This window comes from Lemur catta, chromosome 4, assembly GCF_020740605.2.
Source record: "Lemur catta isolate mLemCat1 chromosome 4, mLemCat1.pri, whole genome shotgun sequence".
Classification (NCBI taxonomy): Eukaryota; Metazoa; Chordata; class Mammalia; order Primates; family Lemuridae; genus Lemur; species Lemur catta.
In genome coordinates, this window is record NC_059131.1 from 56393025 (window position 1) to 56414314 (window position 21290).

The 21290-nt window shown below is 40.7% G+C and overlaps 1 long non-coding RNA gene across 2 annotated transcripts; it reads right to left on the reverse strand.

Moving 5' to 3' along the window:
* Nucleotides 1-692: 692 nt before the first annotated feature.
* On the reverse strand, nt 693-21249 carry LOC123637040. Of its 2 annotated transcripts, none has more exons than XR_006734739.1 (3): nt 21183-21249; nt 19262-19349; nt 693-1067 (listed from the first exon to the last, which is right to left on the reverse strand). It is a non-coding gene; the product is annotated as an uncharacterized LOC123637040 (long non-coding RNA). The 2 variants fall into 2 exon arrangements; XR_006734738.1 differs by lacking the exon at nt 693-1067 and adding an exon at nt 11420-11452.
* Between the last annotated feature and the right edge of the window lie 41 nt (nt 21250-21290).

The window sequence follows — 21290 nt, forward strand, 5'->3', positions numbered from 1 at the left end:
TCCAGCGCCCGCCGGGTTGGACGGCGCCTGCTTTGTTGGCGGACCTGGGAGACTGGGCAACGAGAATACCGAGGACACGGGGGTCCACTTTCCATTTCCAAGTTTCCACAAATAAGGTGGCCTCTGTTTTCCCTGCTGGGCCTTTCCACCACCCCCACCCCACCAACAAAAAGTAGTCGCTTTAATCCTTAGCCCTTGGAGATAGAGGACAGTCACCGCCTTCCGCTAGACGGGGATCCACGAGGGGGTCAGGCGCGTTACCGTCGGGTTTCCCTCCTTCTCCTTCCGAATGGGCTCTCGGCTCTGGAAAAGGCGGCCATCGCCCCTCTGTAAATGCGCGATTCCCCGTCCCAGACACGTGGGAATCGGGGTGCGGGCTGCTGGGGTCGGCAGGGCGGGAGCCACGGCGGCCGCAGAAGCAGCGAGCCCGAACCGCCACCCAGCTCCCCGCCGACCCCGCGCCAAGCCGGGCGAAGCCGGGAGCCGGCAAGAAGAGAGCAACGGGAACGCAGTCGCAAAGTGAGGGACGACGAGCCCAAGGCAGCAGTCACAGCGGCTGGCTTCTCCCGGGGCGTGGCCCTATGGGAAGTCAGGCCGCTTAAATTTTTTGCTGAACTTTGCTTTTGTCTGATATTAAATTTGCTAGCCTTCTTTATACCCAACTTTTAAAACAATATCTTTATTGCGGAAAAAATATGGAAAATTTGGGGAAATGCATATTGGATAAACTACACAGAAAGACTGTTTGTGTTCACATTAGTTTCCTAGGGATGCTATAACAAAATTACCACAAACTGGGTGACTTAATGCAAATTTATCCTCTGGCAGCAAGGGAGGGCAAAAGTGTCAGCAGGGGCTGTTCTTGCTCCACCGGAGAATTGTTTCTCACTTCTTCCAGCTTCTGGTGACTCCAGGGGTTCCTTGGCTTGTGGCTGCATCACTCCCATCTCTGCCTCCATCTTCACATGCCCCTGACGCCGGGACTGTCCCAGTGAAGGGAGGAAGGCCCCTTGAACTGCCAAGTGGGTTCGTGGCTTCGTTCGGCAATGAATTCGAGAGCGAGCCAACTAGTGACAGAAAGTTTATTGAGAGACACATAACAGATCCTACTCCATAGACTAGGGGTCCTTTCCCAAGCAGGAGGGGGACACCTTAGGGACAATGGTAATGTTTTGATGTGTCCAAAAATCCACATTAGGCAACACCCATTGGTGACCAGTGTTGTCTTGCGGTAAGGCCATAAAAGTTATTCATAAACTGTTGTCACAGAAAGGCAAGTGCAAACAGTTTGTAAGGCATCTGGCTTAGTAATTCATCCATCCTCTGCTGGTCCCTGGCCAGAGACTTGCTGGCGCATCCTTGTTCAGGGAGGTTAGGGTCTGGAATCCATCAAAATGGCTGCACTTAGTCTCTCTCCACCTTCCCTTTTTACCTTATCCCTACTTTAGCCATGGCCTTCTCTGTGTGCATGTCTTCTCTTCTGTCTCCTATAAGGATCATTAAATTTAGGACCCATCCTGATAATCTAGGATGATCTTGAGATCATTAACTTAACTACATATACAAAAATACTTGTCCCAGATAAGATCAAATTCAGGAACTCAGGTATTAGAACATGGATATATTTTTTTAGGGGCCATCTTTCAACTCACTGCAGTATATGTGTGTATGTATATATATATATTTGCACACATTTTATTATTCTACTATTCACATTTTGGTGCATTTCTTTCAGGTGTTGGTCATATGTAAAAATAAAAATTCAAACTAAATAATTTTTGTTTTTTTGAGACAAGGTCTCACTCTATAACCTGGGATAGAGTGCAGTGGCATCATCATAGCTTATGGTAACCTCAAACTCCTGGGCTCAAGCGATCTTCCTGCCTCAGCCTCCCCGACAGCTGGGACTATGGGTGCACACCACCATGCCCAGCTAATTTTTCTATTTTTCATAGAAATGAGGTCTCACGCTTTTGCTCAGTCTGGTCTTTAACTCCTGGCCTCAAGTGATCGTCCTGCCTTGGCCTCCCAAAGTGCCAGGATTACAGGCATGCGCCATGGTGCCAGGCAATAACTTTTAAACTAAATTTGATTCATAGACTCTATTCAGGTTTTATTCTATTTTTCCATAATGAGTTTTTTCATCCTTAAATATTAATTCAAAATATGATTCTAATGGGTGCATTATAGACCATCTTAAATGTGCTAAATTTTATTTAACCATTTAGTTAATATTGAACACTCATAACTTTTTGGTACTATAAATAAATGAAGTAATGAACATCCTTGCAAAAATCTAGCTTCTAAAACTGTGGTCCTCAACCCCACCGGTAATGGTCTGTGGCCTGTTAGGAGCCTGGCCCCACAGCAAGAGGTGAGCTGCAGGTGAGCAAGCCAAGCTTCACCTGTATTTACAGTAGTTCCCCATCACTCACATCACCACATAAGCTCCGCCTCCTGTCAGATCAGCGGTGGCATTAGATTCTCATAGGAGCTCAAACCCTACTATAAACTGCACATGTGAGGGATCTAGGTTGGGTGCTCCTTATGAAAATCTAATGCCTGATGATCTGAGGTGGAGCTGAGGCGGTGATGCTAGCACTGGGGAGCAGCTGCAAATACAGATTATCATTAGCATAGAGGTTTGACTGCACAATAAATGTAATGTGCTTGAATCATCCCGAAACCATCCCCACCCCGAATCCATGGAAAAATTGTCTTCCATGAAACTGGTCCCTGGTGCCAAAAAGGCTGGGGGCTGCTGTTCTAAGGACAATTTGTTGCCTTTGCTGCCCCACATCCATTGCCCCTTCTGCTGATAACACTATCCTAATTTTTCTTGGGGAACTAACATTTCCCCATTGGAGAATGATTGGTGAGACTATCAATTAAGATGCACTAAACATTTCTAGATTAAAAAATAGACAAATTAGACTTAATGAAAAAAATTGAGGGCATCAAAAGGCACTATCAACAGAGTAAAAAAGCAACCCATAGAATGAGAGAAAATATTTGAAAATCATATATCAGATAAGGGGTAAATATCTAGAACATATAGAGATCTCCTAAAACAACAACAAAAATAACTTGATTGAAAAATGGGCAATGGACTTGAATAGACATTTCTCCAAAGAAGAAACACAAATGCCCAATAGGCACATGAAAAGATGCTCAATATCATAATCATTAGGGAAATCCAAATTGAAACTACAATGAGATATCCCCTCACATCCATTAGGTTTAAAAAAAGGAAAAAACAGAAAACAAGTGTTGTGAGGATGTGAAGAAATTGGATCTCTTGTGCACTGTTAGTGGAAATGTAAAATGGCACAGCCACTGTGGAAAACCGTATTGCAGTTCCTCAAAGTATTAAAAATAGAATTACCATATGATCCAGCAATCCCACTTCTGGATATATACCCCAAATAATTGAAAGCAAGGTCTTAAAGAGATATTTGCACAGCCTTGTTCACAGCAGCATCATTCACAATAGCTAAAGCATGGAAGCAACCCACATGTCCACTGAAAGATGAATACATAAACAAATTGTGGGATATATACACAATGGAATATCGTTCAGCCTTAAAAAGGAAGGAAATTCTGACATGTGCTACAACATGGATGAAGGAGGACATTATGCTAAGTGAAATAAGCCAGTCACAAAAAGACAAATACTGTATGACTCCACTTATTTTTGGCAGAGAGTAGTCAAAATCATAGAGATAGAAAGTAGAATGGTGTTTGTCAGGAGCTGAGGGGAGGAGAACAGGGAGTTACTGTTTAATAGGTATAGAGTGTTAGTTTAACAAGGTGAAGAAGTTGTGAAGATGGATGATGGTGATGCTTTCACATCATGAATGTATTCAATACAACTGAACTTACAAATGTTCAAGGTGGTCAATTTTATGTGTATTTTAACATAATAAAGAAAATAGGAAGAAAAGGAATGGGGCCCTAATCCAATAGGACTGGTGTGTTATAAAGAAAAGGAGGAGACACCAGAGAGCACTCTCTCCCCGTGCGTGCACACAGAGGCAAGGCCATGTGAGGACACCACAAGAAGGTGGCCATCTGCCTGCCGGGAAGAGAACCCTCACGAGACACCAACCCCAATGGCACTTTGATCTTGGACTTCTAGTCTCCAGAACTGTGAGAAAATGAATGCTAGTTTAGATAAAACAAAAATTTAACTCAGAATGGATCAAAAACCTAAATTTAAGAGCTAAAACCGTGTGTCTTACAGTTGTAATCCAGTGTGGAACCCTTCTACCACTCCAAAAAGTTCCCTCAGGCTTGTTTGCAGCTAATTCTTGCTTCTACTCTAAGTCTGAAATAACCATTGATTTGCTTGCTGTCTCTATAGTTTTCCCTTTCTAGAAATTTCATATAAGTAGAATCATACAATATATAGTTATATGTGTCTGACTTCTTTCATGAGATTCACCTATGTTGTAGCATGTATCAGGACTTTATTCCTTTTTATTGTTTATTGTATGGATATACCACATTTTATTTATCCACTTACCAGCTGATGGAAATTCATAGTTTCCAGTTTGGGGCTATGTGAATAATGCTGCCATGAACATTTGCATATACATCACATTTGAATATAAATATTACATTGTTTGAATTTTGTTATTACAATGTTAATGGTCATATTTTAACAATTTGCCATTGCAGTAAAGAAATAATTCCTCGACACTGTCTGTTTGCTCTTGTGGTCACTATACTGAATATTTGTAATACTAAATAGATGCTCGTTTTCTACCGAGGTGGGGAAAAAGGCAAAATAGTTTTTGTCTTGCTCTGCCATTCTGACCTGCTGATGGTGATGTTACCACCATGTTATTGAACGTTTCTTTCTCTTTAATGGTACCTTACCAAGGTAAAGACATATTCTTTCAGATGTTTGATTAAAGATTCAGTTGATGGTGACCGAACATTTTCATTATGGCAGTTTTACAAACAAGCTTTGTGCACTGCTGAAAGAAAATGCTCCCTGAATACTTTCAAAATCAGATTTAAGATGATCACGCTCATGTATAACTTTTATTTATAATAATTTTTTCATGCACTTTGCTGCATCACACAATCAGTTGAAAAAACACTTGTCTTTAAGCCTTGAATCTTGAAATAGGACACAATGGAACAGTATGATTTAAATTCTGAATTTACATCTGCTTCTCAGGTTTGATTACATACATGCACATCAGTTTTGAAACTGTCACTAGAGTAGACTGATAGGAGAATCTTTCCAGCAGGTTTCAGTGAAAGGAATATTGCCCTCGCAAAACAACTGAGTTGGTTACTTTTACAGCAGGTTCCAGCAAGTAAACTCCTTTCTCTACAAACCACAATGGGTTGTTAGAAAGTCCTGCTATGTCGCTATTGCTTCTGCAAGGTAAAATATCAAGGCTTTTTTTTAGTCAAGCAGCCTTTTTAATGTACAATAACTGCTATTTTATATTGTTTGAACATTGTGAGTAAGAACATGACAAGGCAGTTCCAAAGTATCTCGTATATCACATAGTTTGTTTTGGCCGAAGAAGAATGTGGAAAAGGTCTACTCTCATTCTGTTTATTGCCAGTAATCCATGGTGCTATCTTATTTTTTAAAAAGGCTTCTGGTTGTTTCTGCATGTCTGAGTGCCTGATGTAGAGGGTACAGAAGTAGCACATTTAATAATATCATTAACCTTTTTATACACAGCAGGCTTTAATTCTAGGGAAACTGTTTTTAGTAACACATTTTATAGAAGGAACTTTATATCTTCATCAAATGTCAAAAATCCTTCATCTTCTACCACTATAAATAGCTGGCAGTCTATAGCAATATTTTTGTCAAGCTTTCTGTTTAAATTTTTGCATAGACTCAAAAGTAAAAAAAAATATCTTCTTGAAACATCTTTATTAAGTCTTGTTTTGAAGTTTGATCAGTAAGAACATAATGGGCTTGAGATACCTCATTTTTCTCTGAAAGTTTCTTCTTTTATTCATAATCTGTATTTCTTGTTATATCTGAGTCAGAGTTGTTTCCGCATGGATATTGTTCTACATGATTTTAGAGATTTCCTCCTCAGAAACTACTGGGGTGGCAGTGTTGATATTCTCCTTATAAGTCATCCTCACAAGATGTAAAAAATTCCCAGATAGGATTTCTTCTTAAAAGATTCAAAGCTAAATTAATTAAAAAATAACTAAAAATTAAGCATAGTTCTTAAAGATTATTTTGTTTAATGTTATGAATGCTAAAATGCAAAGCAAGTCTACAAAGATTAAAATTCTGATATAATTTGTGTTTATTCTTTTTTTCTAGTACATTTATGTTTTTGTTTAAGAAGCTGTTTATTGTTTTAATAAGGAATACATCTACATGGTTTACAAAACCAAAATAACATATAAGGGTATACTCTGAGTATTCTCACTTTCACTCCAATTCCCCTCTCCCTCCTCTATAATTAACTAGTTTTATAATATATTGGGGATCTGTCCAGTATTTAATACGTGGATGTTAGAAAATCTAAATATGTTATTCCTCCTTTATTGCACAAAAGGTAGCATAATATATACTTTTTTCTCTTCTTCACTTTGCCTTCTTCATTCAATACAGACTAGAGATTCTTTCATTTCACTATAAAGAGAAGTTTTTGTTTATTTTCACAGATGCATATTATTCCATTATTTAGGATATACCACGGTATATTTAACCAGGTCCCTGTTTATAACATTTAGATCTTTTCCAATATTGTGTTGTTATAAGCAATGCTGCCATGCATAAACTTGAACATAAGTTATTTCAAATATGTGAAATATATTTGAGGTAAATTTCCAGAAGTGGGATTACTGGTCAGAGGGTAGAAGCACTTGTAATTTTGAAAGATATTTCCAAATTGCCTTCCATGGGATTGTAATCTTTTGGGCCTCAATTAGCAATGCATAAGAGTTCCTTGCTAAAATTGTGTCATCAAATGTTTAGATTTTTTTTGACAAGCTCATGGTTGAGAAATGGCGCGTCAATTTTGTTTTAATTTGCAGTTCTCATAGTTTGAGTGAAATGGAGCATCTTTTATAGGTTTAAAGTCATTTGCATTTTCTTTTCTGAGAACTATCTGTTCATGTCCTTTGCCTATTTTTATATTGGGTTGTCCTTTTTGTCTTGATTTCAATGAACTCTTTATATATTGAAGAGGTTAGCACTTTGTCAGTCTTATGGATTGCAAGATTTTTTTATTTTTCTCTATCTTATAACTTTGTCTCCTTTTTTTGCCTTAAGAATCTTTTTTATTGTAGTAAAATGTATCAATCTCTTCTTTTTTCTTTTTACTATTCTTTTCTGTTTTTTCCTTCCAGAACTCACAGTTTATCAATCTCTTCTTATTTGGCATCTGGATTTTGAATCATAGAAAGGCCTTCCTCACTCCAATGTTACAAAGAAATTTGTCCATATTTTCTTCTACTATTTTTATGGTTTTATTTTTTTCTATAAAATCTTTGCTCTATTTGGAGTTTATCTTGATGTATAGGGTGGGTATGGATCCAACTTTATCTTTTCCAGATAGATATTCAGTTGTAACATGGTTTATTTGCATTGAGATGCCTCGTTTATCATAAGCTAAATTTCCCTGTGTTCTTCATCTCTTTCTAGATTTTTCTTTCTGTTTCTTTGTGTGTCTACTTGTGTGCCAAAACTCTACCATTTCAATAGTATATTTATGGTAGGACTAGTCTCCTTCAATTGCTCTTCTTTTCAGACTTTTCCTATCTATTCTTTTTATTTTTACTCTATTTGGAAATAACTTCAAATTTACAAATATAATTGCAGACATAAAAGTAGTACATAGAACAGCCATAGATCCTTTACCCAGGTTCACAATTGCTAATATTTCTTTTGTTATTTCATCTTGTCTTTCTTCCTCACACATAACTTTTTTGCCAAACCATTTGAGGGTAAATTTCATACATCATGGCCCTTTACTCCTAAGTACTACAAATATGCATTTCCTTAAAAATAGGGATATTCTATTACATAACCACAGTACAATTATCAACTTCATAAATTTACATCAATACAATACTTGTATCTAATCTACCATTCATATTTCAGTTTTGCCATTTGACCCAATAATACCCTTTATAGCATTTCTCCCACTTCCAGCACAGGATCCAATCTAGTGCCAGGCATTACATTTAATTCCTAACTATTCTTGCTTGTTTCATTCTAGGAAAAAAAAAGAACTTGTTGATATTTTCATTGAGGTTCTATTTATTGAATTAATTTAGGAAGAACTAATATCTTTGTAATGTAATACTGAGTCTTCCTGTTCAAGAACATTTTATCTTTCTATTCTGGTCTACTTTTTTGTTCTTTGACAAAGTTTTAGTTTTCCTTTATCTTATTTTATTTTATTTCATTTTATTTTATTGTGAGACAGAGTGTCATTCTGTCACCTGGGCTGGAGTGCAGTTGCACAATAATAGTTCACTGCAACCTTGAACTCCTGAGCTCAAGCAATTCTCCCAACCTCAGCCTCCCAATTAGCTGGGACTGCGGGCACATGCCACCATGCCTGCTCATTCTTTTAAAATTTTTTGTAGAGACAGGAGTCTCACTATGTTGCCCACGCTGGTTTCAAACTCCTGGCCTCAAGCAATCCTCCTGCCTCGGCCTCCCAAAGTGCTGGGATTACAGGCGTGAGCCACCACGCCCGGCCTAGTTTTCCTTATGTAGGTTTACACATTTCTTGTTCAAATGTATACCTACTTATTCTCTCTTTTTTACCCCTATTATATATGGTCTTGCATTACGTCTTCTAACTGGTTGTCATTTAAGTATGAAACTACTGATTTCTGAATATTTATTTTATACTAATGGCCTTACAAAACTTTCTTATTGTTTGTAGAAGTTTTCAGTTGTAATTTTATTTTGCCTGTATTATTATTTACATTTTTCATAAACACAGGATCAAAAAGGGTAAAAATTTATTCCTAAATTATCTATCTCCCACGCTTTCATAATGTTTGTATTAATGTAGCCTATTCCTCCTATTTACTTGCAATCTCTCAACAATTTTTAAATATTTAAAATAAACAGCTTTTATGGGCATCATTAATTATGTCAGAATTTTACCCTTGTAATAATACTTAAAGGGAAAAAAATGTGAACATATAAAGTGCATAATGAATGGTATTTTCACTTTACGGTAAATGTAGCATGATTATTTGTACTTGAATATTCAGATGTCAGCAATAATTTGTAATGACATGCCTCATTTGTAATATTGGCATTGTTAAACACATTATATTGGTGGTAATGTGTAATTTTGAGGGAGGCTAACACTGGCATCTTCTCCTCTGGAGAGTGGGGCCCCAGCAGAGAGTATTGTAAGTAGAGACAGGAGACTATATAGATTCAGAGAATCAGGCAGTGGGAGGAGGACAATGAACTCTACAGACAAGCAGATCCATGCAGGAAAAAGCCTGTTACAAACACGGAACATGGAATGATCCTGGAAGATACAGATATGATTCTGCATTTCACCTGTAGATCTGCAATGAAGATTCAACAATAACAGAAGTGGATAGTAAGTAGGTCTTAGATAATGTATACTATACATCCTATCCTTGGCATTTTTCTATTCTTCTCCTACATTTTCTTTCTCTCTTTTTGTGTGTAGAGATGGGGTCTCACTATGTTGCCTAGGCTGGGCTTAAACTCCTGGCCTCAAGCCATCCTCCCACCTCAGTCTCCCAAAATGCTGGGATTATAGGCATGAGATACTGTGCCTGGCCTCCTTCGTTCTCTCTTGAATCTACTTCAGTCAAACTTTTGCACCCACCATTCCACTGAAACTTCTCATATGAAGGCCACCAATGACTTGCATGTTATTAAATCAATTCTCTCCCCACTTGATTGGGAGCTTGTGACATGTTGAGAACATGTTTCTGTCTGAGGCCGCACCGTCCTGAAGGTGCCCGATCTCGTCTGATCTGGGAAGCTAAGCAGGGTCGGGCCCTTTCGGGACCTGGATGGGAGAACATGTTTCTTCCTGAAACACTTTTTAAGATATACTTCCAAGACATCACATTTTCCTGATTTCTCTCCTACCTCCATGGCCACAGCTTCGCAGGCTAGGTATGTCAGACTTAGCAAACAAAAATACAGTTAAACCTGAATTTCAGGTAAACAAGTAACTTTTTGTATAAGAATGTGCAAAATATTGCATGAGGTAATTTTATATTAAAAATTATTCATTCTTTATCTGAAATTAAAATTTAACTGGGTATCTTTTATTTGGGAACCCTATATCTATCTCCTTTTGTGGGTTCCTCCTTCTCTCCCCAACTTCTTCTCTTCTTCGTCTATACTCACTCCCTAAATGGTCTCATACTATCTTGAAGCTTTAAAAACTATCTGCTGAAGATACTCAAATTTGTACCAATAATCCAAACCTTTCCTCTTTACTCTCAACTTATATATCTGTCTACTTAACATCTCCTCTTTGGTTTCTACTAGGCATCTCAACTTAACATATCCAAAACTGAGCTTTGATCTCCTCCAAAGAATCCTGCTCCTTCTACAGTCTTCCTCATCTCAGAAAGTGGCCATTTTTATCCTCCCGGTTACTAAGGCCCAAAACCTTGGAGTCACCATTGATTATTCCCTTTTTTGTATACTCCATATCCACATCCTCAGCAAACTCTTTTGCCCTTCTCTTCAAATGTATCCCCAAATGAATCACATCTCATCACTTTTTCTGCTATCCCTTCAAACCTCAAGAACCTCTCATCTGTATTATAGAAATAACCTCCTAAATAATCTCCCTGCTTTTCCCAAAAGTCTACAATTTATTCTCAAAGCTGGAACAATAATGATTCTGAGTCCAAGCATGTCCTTTATGCTCAGGTCCCTCCAGTGCTTTCCCATCTCTCATAATACAAGGAAAAGTCTTATAGCAGCCTATAAGGCCCTATGCAAATCTGGCCTTCCATGACTTCTCTGATCTCTCTTAATTTTTTTTCTGTCTTACTAACACTACTAAAACAGCCCTGCCCTTTTCCTGTTCTTCAGACAAGCCAGGCACCCTCCCACTTAGGAGCCTTTGCGCTTGCAGTTTTCTGTGCCTAAAATAGTCTTCCCCTGGATAACTGCATGGGTCACATTCTCACCTCCTACAGTTCTCTTCTCAAATATTATGCTTTCAATGTGGCATTCTCTGATCACCCTATATTAAATTGCAAGCACCCTCCACCCCAGCACTCCATATTTACCACCCTTGTTTTATTTTCCTTTGAAGCTTATCACTATCTATCTTAGTCCTTTTGTGCTGCTATAATAGAATACCTGGGACTGGGTACTTTATAAACCATAGTTTATTTGACGCACAGTTCTGGAGGCTGAGAAGTCCAAGAACATGGCACTGGAATCTGGTGAGGGTCTTCATGCTCTATCATTCTAGGGCAGAAGATGAAGGGCAAGAGAGCCCATGAGAGAGCAGTAGAGCAAGAGTGGGTCAAACTTGCTTTTATGACAAGCAATAATGAATCCAATCCTATGATAATGAACCCACTCCCACAATAAAGACATTAATCCATTCATGAGATCACAGCCCTGATGGCCTAATCACCTCTTATTAGCCCCCACCTCTCAACACTGTGGCATTGGGGATTAGTTTCTAATGCATGAACTTTGGGAGCCACATTCAAGTCATAGCACCATCCAACGTCCAACATACTATAAGTTTTTTATTGATTGATTGATTGTTTCTCCCTCCAAAAATGCAAGCTTCAGGATGACAGGAATTTTTGCCTATTTTGTAAACTGATGTATCTTCAGCACCTATATGTGGTGTGAATGTGGTGTCTTCAAAACCTGGTACTTGGTAGGTACTCAATAAATAGTTATTAAATGAGTGCATAAATAAATTAACAGATGAAACAAAAAATATACATAAAGCAGCTGTCACCAGGTGACAAACTATTAAGGAATCCCAGATCAAACAGGGCAATAAAGAAAGATGAGTTTTGAGGAGTAATGAAAAGCCTGGTGTCGGCTGAGAGAAGGGCAAAGGAACGGTGGCTGATTTCTTTCTCTTTCTCTTAAGCCAATAATGAAGGGTGGGAGCTGTCCAGCAACAACCTCCTGAAGTTGGAGTGCTGTGGCAGGGAGGAAAGCCCTCTTTCCATATCCAGCCTAGGAGCATTTGATCACCTTCCTACCAAATATGCCTTTGTTCTTTGTGTGCTTTTCCTTCCTGATCCTTTTCCCTTTACTCAAAGGTGCCCAGAAAACCCATTAGCTGCATGAAACCTTACTTGTCGCATTCGTAAGCTTTACTTACTCCAGTAACTCCCATGTCATGAAAGTGATGATTAAGATGACAGAAATGTATATTCATAAATTATCCATTGGAATGTGTTTGGTGCTTCCTTTGTGTGTATCTCTCAGAAATCTAAGCTTTTTAAATTCAACGAAGAGCCAAGATTTGGAGCTCAATAGTCTAGTAAACTTCTCAAAGAGAAAACCCTCTTTCTCTATCACACACCGTAGTGGGCTGAGTTGTAATCCCCTCCCCCGCAAGACATGTCTACCTGGAATATGATCTTATTTAGCAAAAAATGATCTTATTTGCAGCTACAGTTAAGTTGAGGTTCTTGAAATCATCCTGGATTCAGGACAGGTCCCAAATTCAAAGCACAGGTGTCCTTATAAGAAGAGGGGAGGACAGAAAGACAAAGAGACATAGAGAAGAAAGCCATGTGGAGACAGAGGCAGAATTTGGAGTTATACAGCTACAAACCAAGGAACATCAAGGATTGCTGGCAGCAATGCCTAGAGCCACCAGAAGCTGGAAGAGGCAAGGAATAATTCTCCCCTGGCGACTCTAGAGGGAGGATAGCCCTGCTGATACCTTGATTTCCAACTTCTGGCCTCCAGAACTGAGAATGAATTTGTGTTGTTTTAAGCAACAAAATTTGTAGTCATTTGTTACCACAGCCTTAGGACACTAGTGCACATGCTGTCCTTCTAACCTGCGTACAGGCCACCACCTTCTACCATTGCTCAGGTGGGAACTTAGCGAGAACATGAGCCTGTCTTCAGGTAGCTCGTCTACACTTTTGGAGCCATCCCTCAGAGCCCACAGCACATCACCAGTGGGGTGCCTGAAATCTTTCCTTTATCGTGTTTTATTCTTTCCCCTTAGGAAAGACATGAAGGCTAGAGAGTACTGGAGTTGGGCATTTCCCTTCTCCCATGTGGAAGGCTAGAGCAGGCTGGAGCTGGGTATTTACTTTTCTTTGGGTTGGTTATGTTCTAGTAAAACCCAAATAGGTTAGGCTCTGGTGAAATACTTTCTCTTGAGAGCAGGCCATGCTAAGAAGAACAGATTATTCTGGGAGTTTTTCAAAATGGCTACTTTTGGCCAGGCATGGTGGCTCATGCCTGTGATCCTAGCATTCTGGGAGGCCAAGGCAGCAGGATCGCTCGAGGTCAGAAGTTGGAGAACAGCCTGAGCAAGAGTGACACCCCGTCTCTACTGAAAATAGAAAGAAATTATCTGGACAGCTAAAAATATGTATAGAAAAAAATTAGCCAGGCATGGTGGCGCATGCCTGTAGTCCCAGCTACTCGGGAGGCTGAGGCAGAAGGATTACCTGAGCCCAGGAGTTTGAGGTTGCTGTGAGCTAGACTGACACCACGGCACCCTAGCCCGGCAACAGAGCAAGACTCTGTCTCCAAAAAAAAAAAAAAAAAAAAAAAAAAAAAAAAAAAAAAAAGGCTACTTTCCCCTTTCACCTGGCAGAAACACGAGGAACTTTTTCTCCTATCTTCACTACAGGAACCTCAGGGTTCCTGAAGGTAAAACATGTGAAAGTGTCGGAGCCCCTCTAAGACTGGGCCCCCTCAAGTTTATTTATTTATTTGGACAGAGTCTCTCTCTGTTGCCCAGGCTAGAGTGCAGTGGCATCATCGTAGCTCACTGCAACCTCAAACTCCGGGGCTCAAGTGATCCTCCTGCCTCAGCTCCTCAAGCAGCTGGGGCTACAGGTGCACACCATCATGCTGGCTAAGTTTTTTAAAAAAATTTTGTACAGATGTGGTCTCACCATGTTGCTCAGGCTGGTCTTGAACTCCTGGCCTCAAGCAATTCTCCCACCTTGGCCTCCCAAAGTACTTGGATTACGAGCATGAGTCTCCATGCCTGGCAACCCCTTGGAATTTTGAACTCTCAAACTTGTCCACACTTGGCCTCCATTAATCCAACAACTACAGATTAGGCTTTCCTCCCCCAGTACTGATTCCTGAGGTTTTCTTCTTCTGGGCTTCTGCTGTAATAAGTTGTGATTCTCTCTTTCCACCTGTCTCTTCAATGTGGGGGGCAACAGTTTGCCTATGATCTCAGTTGCGTTGTTGATTTTCAGTTTATTCAGCTTTTTTTGTTGTTATTGTGTGGATGGGAGAGATGGCTTCCGAGCTCCTCACAAGCTACAGCAGAAGACATTAGTCCTTTATCATGATTTTTTTTTTTTTTTTTGAGACAGAGTCTCGCTTTGTTGCCCAGACTAGAGTGAGTGCCGTGGCATCAGCCTAGCTCACAGTAACCTCAAACTCCTGAGCTTAAGTGATCCTACTGCCTCAGCCTCCCGAGTAGCTGGGATTACAGACATGCGCCACCATGCCCGGCTAATTTTTTCTATATATATATTTTTTTAGTTGGCCAGATATTTTTTTTCTATTTTTAGTAGAGACGGGGTCTCGCTCTTGCTGGTCTCGAACTCCTGACCTCGAGCAATCCACCCGCCTCAGCCTCCCAGAGTGCTAGGATTACAGGCGTGAGCCACAGCGCCCGGCCTATCATGATTTTTAAATCAGCAATTTACATGCACACAACTAAAGAGTCCATTGGCTTTAAAAGATTTGTTAAAAGCAAACAGCTGTCTTCAATCCTCTTTCCTCCCATTTTTTCTTTCTCAGAAGCAACCACTTTCAACTCCTCTCACTGATTTTTTTTTTTTTGGTATTTGTCACTATATCTCTAGATTACATGCTTCTGTTGCTTTGTCTACATCTTTTACTTTTAGTATTATCTATTGATATCCACTATGGAAGGTGAGGAATCAGATATCTTTCCTTCCCTTTCTCCTGCCACACACAATATACACTTCCTATCCCCTTTTCTTTCCAATACAATACAGTTAAGTTTTAGTTTTGGTTGGATCAACATGTAGCATTTATATTATTATGACTTTTTAGATACTATTCAGAATGAAGCCATATATTAACTATGTTTCTGCATAACTTGTTTTCCCTGGAGTTAAGAGTTGTCCTGTTTGTAGGTTTCGTTGGATGTTCAGTTTCCTGTGTATTTATCACTAATTCAACCCCAAACTCCACCAAATTTTTCTAAACCTCTTCTCAATAAGTTATGCACATCACTAATGTATGACACACATTTTAAATAGCATCTGGCATATACTGTACATTCAGTACATATTCGTTTAAATGAATTTCATTTAATCAAGTAGTCTTTCAATGTCACCCTCTTCAGGAAGTCCCTCTCAGAAGAAAGCTCATGATTACTCCAACATGGCCTGTTCACTTGCTCTGCCTGTGCACAGCTGCCTCCCCGGGATCTGCTGGGGTGCACTGTCTTCTAGGATCCATACTTCTCTTCTTTCTCCCTTTTAGAAGCAACTCCCTCCCCCCAGTTTAGCAGGCATATGGCTGCCAGGGCAGAGACTATACTTCCTGGCCTCCCTTGTGGTGAAGGATGGACATGGGATCAACTCTGGCTAACAGGACATGAGTGGGGGCTGCTTGCCTTCTTCCCCCTGAGGGATGGAATGTAGATGGGGTGCTGGTGAGCCAGAGGGGACCACACAATGAGGACTTCCTAGGAGATGACTGAGCAACAGGATAGAAGGATCTGGGCCTCTGGACAATCTCAAGAAAGAGAGCCACCTACTCTGACAGGAAGAAATACACATCCACTTTATGAGCCACTATATGTTAAGGTCTTTATGTTATAGGAGTTTAATTTGCCCTCAAGAAATTCAACCATTACTGTGCGGAGTGCACTTTCCTCTCTGCTGTGGTTTATCTCTTCTTTTCTATAGCCCGTGTCTTTCTCTTTTTTGGTTGATCTAATTTTCATGGAGCACATCCTCAAGGAACTTTCCAGCAAAGAGTACATACGAGAGAAACATTTTGAGACCTGTATATCTGGCAAGATACTTAGTCCACCCTTGTACGTGATTAATGGTCTGTGTGGGTATAGCATTCAAGGTTACAAGTCATTTTCTTTCAGAATTTCTGATGTGGCTATCCAGAAGTCCAAAGACATTCTGACTATAATCCTTTGTTTACATAAGACATGTTTGTTTTTGTTTTTACCTCTCTTTCTGAAAGCTTGGAGGATCTTTCCTTTATCTCTATTGTTCTGAAATTTTACAAAGATAAGCTTTGCTGTGGGTCCATTTTCATCCCTTGTGCTGGGTACTCAGTGGTCCTTTTCTATCTGAAAATCTTGCCCTGCAATTCTGGACATTTTTCTTAAATTATTTATCTGATGATTTCCTTCCCTCTTTTTCTTTTCTTTTCCTCCCTCCCTCTTCCTGCCCCTCCTCCTCTTCTCTCTTCCTTCCTCCTCCTCCTCCTTCCTCTGCCTTCTCTTGTGATCTCCCTCACTCTTATTATTCAGATTTTGCATTTTGGGGACTGGCTCACTAACATTTTTGTTCTCCTTTTGTCTTATTTTATAGTTTTGATCTTCTATCTGAAAAATGTTCTCAAATTTATCCTCCAACCCATCTGTTAATTTTTAAACAATTCTGCTGTCATATTTTTAATTTTCAACAAGTCTTTTTTGTTCTATGGATATTCATTTTTCATAATCCTGTCCTTGTTCCATTCATAGAATATATTATTTGAGGTAAGAGGACTGAACAGCTTGTTGACTTTGAACTTCAATGTAAAGGGACCTGGCTGGGCAAAATTGGTGAACTCCTGATACCAGTATATTTAGAACTTTCCTCTTGGGGTGGTCAGACTCCCCAGTCTCCACTCTGAAAGGTAAACGCCTGGCTGCCATCATTCTCAGAGCTCAGTGGGGAAAAAAGGCTGGTGGCTCCAGCATTCGGTGTCACCTGTTCACTTAAGCCTGCCTCCTCTTCTCTGCCCACCTCTGTTTAGTAGAGTATTCATGCCCTCAGCTGTACCTAGTATTCCCTAGCCCAGAGATCTCATGTTTCTCCATTTCCAGAAAATAAACCTTTAGTTTTCATCTGGGGCAAGGGAGGGAGAGTTAGCCATAGGCTAGGTGTGAGAGAGGAGATTCAGGATTTCACTGGTTTTTAAATAGCTTTGCCCACTTCTTACTGCAGCCTGCCTCATTGGCTCCATTCCAGAGGGAGCTGGCATTGCCTATTCCTGATCCTTTTTAGATTCTGCCAATAGGTTAAGTGGCTCTCAGCTCTCCCCATTGCTTCAAAGGATTTGGATTCCTTGGATCTCCTATGTCATCCATGTTATTTCTAGCCTCTAAAGTTTTTTGTCCCCTCTCCCATCTCCCATCTAAGTGTGTTTGTAGCTCTAAAAACAAAATAAAACAACAAACCTTTTACTATAGTTTAATGGTGTTTCAAAAGGGAACAAAATTAAATGTGTGTGTTTAATCCACTATCTTTGTTTAAAGGTCTAGACTGCTTCTTTGTATGTGTGTTTTGTGTTTGCCATTAAGCCAAAGGTTTCTGGCGTGTTTGGACCAGACGCCTTTGCAAGCAATCAATATCCTTCCTCCATGGCCAATGAAAAGAGACACTTAGAGCCTACCTCCTAGACACACACACACACACACACACACACACACACACACTCCTCATCTAATTCTTAGATAATTCAGAACCTGCGCATACATGGGGCAGCTGCAAACCACTGAACTCGACTGGTACACAGAGCTCCATCCCCACACTTACAGCCATTTGGAGCCCTATATTGAATAAGACAAATCTATACAGGAAATGACTTACACATTGATACTACAGTGATTTAAAAGATTGGCTCAAGAAATATTACAGAATTCATATGATAAAGAAATTAATATGATGGTAAGTGAAAATATAGAAGACTTAGAAATATATCCAGGAGAGCCAATGAACTAACTGGGGCAATTCCCCTGGGAGAGACTAAAATGAGACAAATCACAGAAAGATGTCTCCTAACTGACCAAAGACTTGAGTCTTCTTAACAAATGGGCCCATTAAATCACCAAGAAAACACGGTAGATGCTCAATAAATCTTTGTATGATAAATTAATAAATGATAAAAATGAGACCTGCACATAGACACATCAGGGAGACTTTTAAAGTTTCCAGTATAAATTAAAAATGGTATACACATATACAGAATCCTATCCGGGTTAAAATATCAAAGCCTCACGCTTCCCAGGCCCACCTCTCCACAATCCAACACAGTGGCCTGGGTCTGTTCTGATTGGTTGGTGCCTTTGTAAGCGCACCCAAGGGCCACTCAGACTATAACGATAGGCTGGGTAACGGGAAGGCATTTTGCTTCCAGTATGCTTTCAGCTTGTTCTGTCTTTAAAGTTTAGAATTAACTTGCTGCTTGCTTACACAGCTGCTGGGCACATGATTAGAATATGACCTTGAGGAAAAACAGATTGAGTCCAGAGTAGGCCAACCGCAGACTGCGCCTAACAGGATCCACCGATACCCTAGAGCAAGTCATGATGACTTGCACAAAGCTTGCTTTCTGCTACCAACTCCCTTTAGTCCTTCCCTTTATAAGTTGCACAGTAAGCAGAGGAGATGAGATGGTCTTTAAGACTATAGTCTGCCATCTCCTCAGGCTGCAGGCACTTGAATAAACCACCTTTCCTTCACCAACACTTGCCTCTCCTGTTTGGTTGGGGGGTGGCAGGCAGTGAGACCTGTGTTTGGCATCACCCTGGCTGTTAAATGCTTTGATCATCACCACTGGCTAAGAATTCCACTATGCATCCAGAGAAGGGAACTCAAATGCCTACGGCTGTGAGTAGTGAGGGTCCTAGCAACTGGAGCACTCGGTCCCCTCCCAAAGTGGCACTGCTGCTCACCTCAGCCAGTTCTTACTGACCTTGCCATTATTCCAAAGAAGTTGGAGATTCTGCTATGTAAAAAATATCACAATCTGGAAATGTTACTTCAAATTTAAAAAGAAAAAAAGTCCTACTCAAGTCAAACAAAACACAACTGTAGACTTTACCTGGGCACCACATTCATCACTTTGTTATTGTTGTAGGGAGAATCCTTAAAAACAAAGGCTAGTCATGGGTACTGGAGAACCAATACACCTGAAAGAGAAAAAGTGCATGCTTTTGGCATTATTGTATAAAAGTAAAACTAATTGCAATAAATCGTACAATTTTTCCTTCTTTTCTTCCAACAGGGTCTCACTTTAGGGGTTAGAGTGCAGTGGCATCATCATAGCTCCCTACAACCTCAAACTCCTGGCCTAGTAAGCCAGGCACAGTGGCTCATGCCTGTAATCCTAGCACAGTTGGGAGGCCAAAGCAGAGGTAATTGCTTGAGGCCAGGAGTTTGAGACCAGCCTGAGTAACATAGTGAGACCCTGTCTCTACAAAAATAGAAAAATTAGCCAGGCATGGTGGCATGCAGCCATAGTCCCAGCTGCTTGGGAGGATGAGGCAGGAGGAGTTTTTTTGTTTTTTTTTTAAGACAGTCTCACTCTGTCACCCAGATTATAGTGCAGTGGTGTCAGCATAGCTCACTGCAACCTCAAACTCCTGGGCTCAAATGATCCTCCTGCCTCAGCCTCCCAAGTAGCTGGGACTACAGGCATGTGCCACCATGCCTGGTTAATTTTTCTATATTTTGTAGAGATGGGGTCTGGCTATGTTGCTCAGCCTGTTCTCGAACTCCTGACCTCAAGTGATTCTCCCACCTTGGCCTCCCAAAGTACTAGGACTACAGGCATGAGCCACCATGCCCAGAAAATTGTAAAACGTTCTGGCTTCCAATTCAAATTTAACTTTACAGACTTTCCCTTTAACTTACTTGAATTTATACTTGATCTCTTTCCTCTAATACTGAAAATCTTGGCTCCTAACATTAGCACGATTACTTATTTTCTTTGTCCTACTTTACATAAAATAGTTTCAAAATAATACCCATATTAACAATAAGTCTACTAAATGAAGTTTAAGTTTTTCTGCAGTTTCACTTGTTCTTACACCATGTCCCACAGTGTATGTACAGTTGGAACTGTACATTTTACAAAAAGTGTGTGCTAAGTGATAGAGACACCTGTGTGGAAAAGCTACCCCCCCCAAAATTGTTTCTTCCTGTCTAGCTGCAGAGGAAGGAACAGCCCTGGGGGGAGTTGGGCTGAGTTACTGGAGGTCACTTACTGCCTGTGCTAAACTCAGAAGAGATTCCTACATGGCTGGATACTTTCTGGACAACCCTCATATTTATACACACAATAGAATACTATTTACTACTTGGCCATAAAAAAATGAAATCATGAAGAGACTCCTTTTTTAAGATTTGTAGATGCATGCCAACTTGTTTCACCTTCCCAATCTCCTTGAAAAAAATCGGAAATGTGGATTTTCTGAAGCACAGGTCCGGGGGTACACACTTAGGTGATCTGGATGGAATTGGTGAGTGGATGGGATTGCCTGCCAGAGAGACTGTAGAGTGAGAGGGTGCAGAATCAGGGGAACACAGACTTTAGGGACAGTAGGAGTCAGAAATCTCAGAGAGGCAGGGGGAACCGGCGGGAGCACTAAGTTGCTTGGGCCTAGTAAAAGGGAGAAGAGTTTTAACATCAGTTGAAGGAGCAACTGTCGTTCTCCCAGGGGGAGCTCCCAAGTACAGCAGGGACCACAAGCCCTAAACAGCATGGACTTCATTCAGGGCTTTCATTGGCAAGGTCCAGGGATGCAAGCACCGAGCAGGTGGCCTGCCCTGGAGGAGGTCACTTGTGCAAGAAGTTGGGTCTGGTACTGGGAGGAAATTCCATGGAGGAAATTCCAGCATGGGATGCGTCCCAGCTGGGGGTTGACCGTGCGGGAGAGACGAGCTAAGGCAGCGCTGGGAGCTGGCTAGGATTTCTCCCGTGGGCTGCGCCCCGCGGCCCTTTCTGTTTAGCCCATTCTCACCCTGTCGGGTTGTGCCAACGTCTTCACTTCCGCCACCAGGCCAAGGAAACCAGGTCCGGGCGCTCCCAGCCCGAAGCCGCAAGTTCCCGCCCCGCCCCCGCCAGGCGG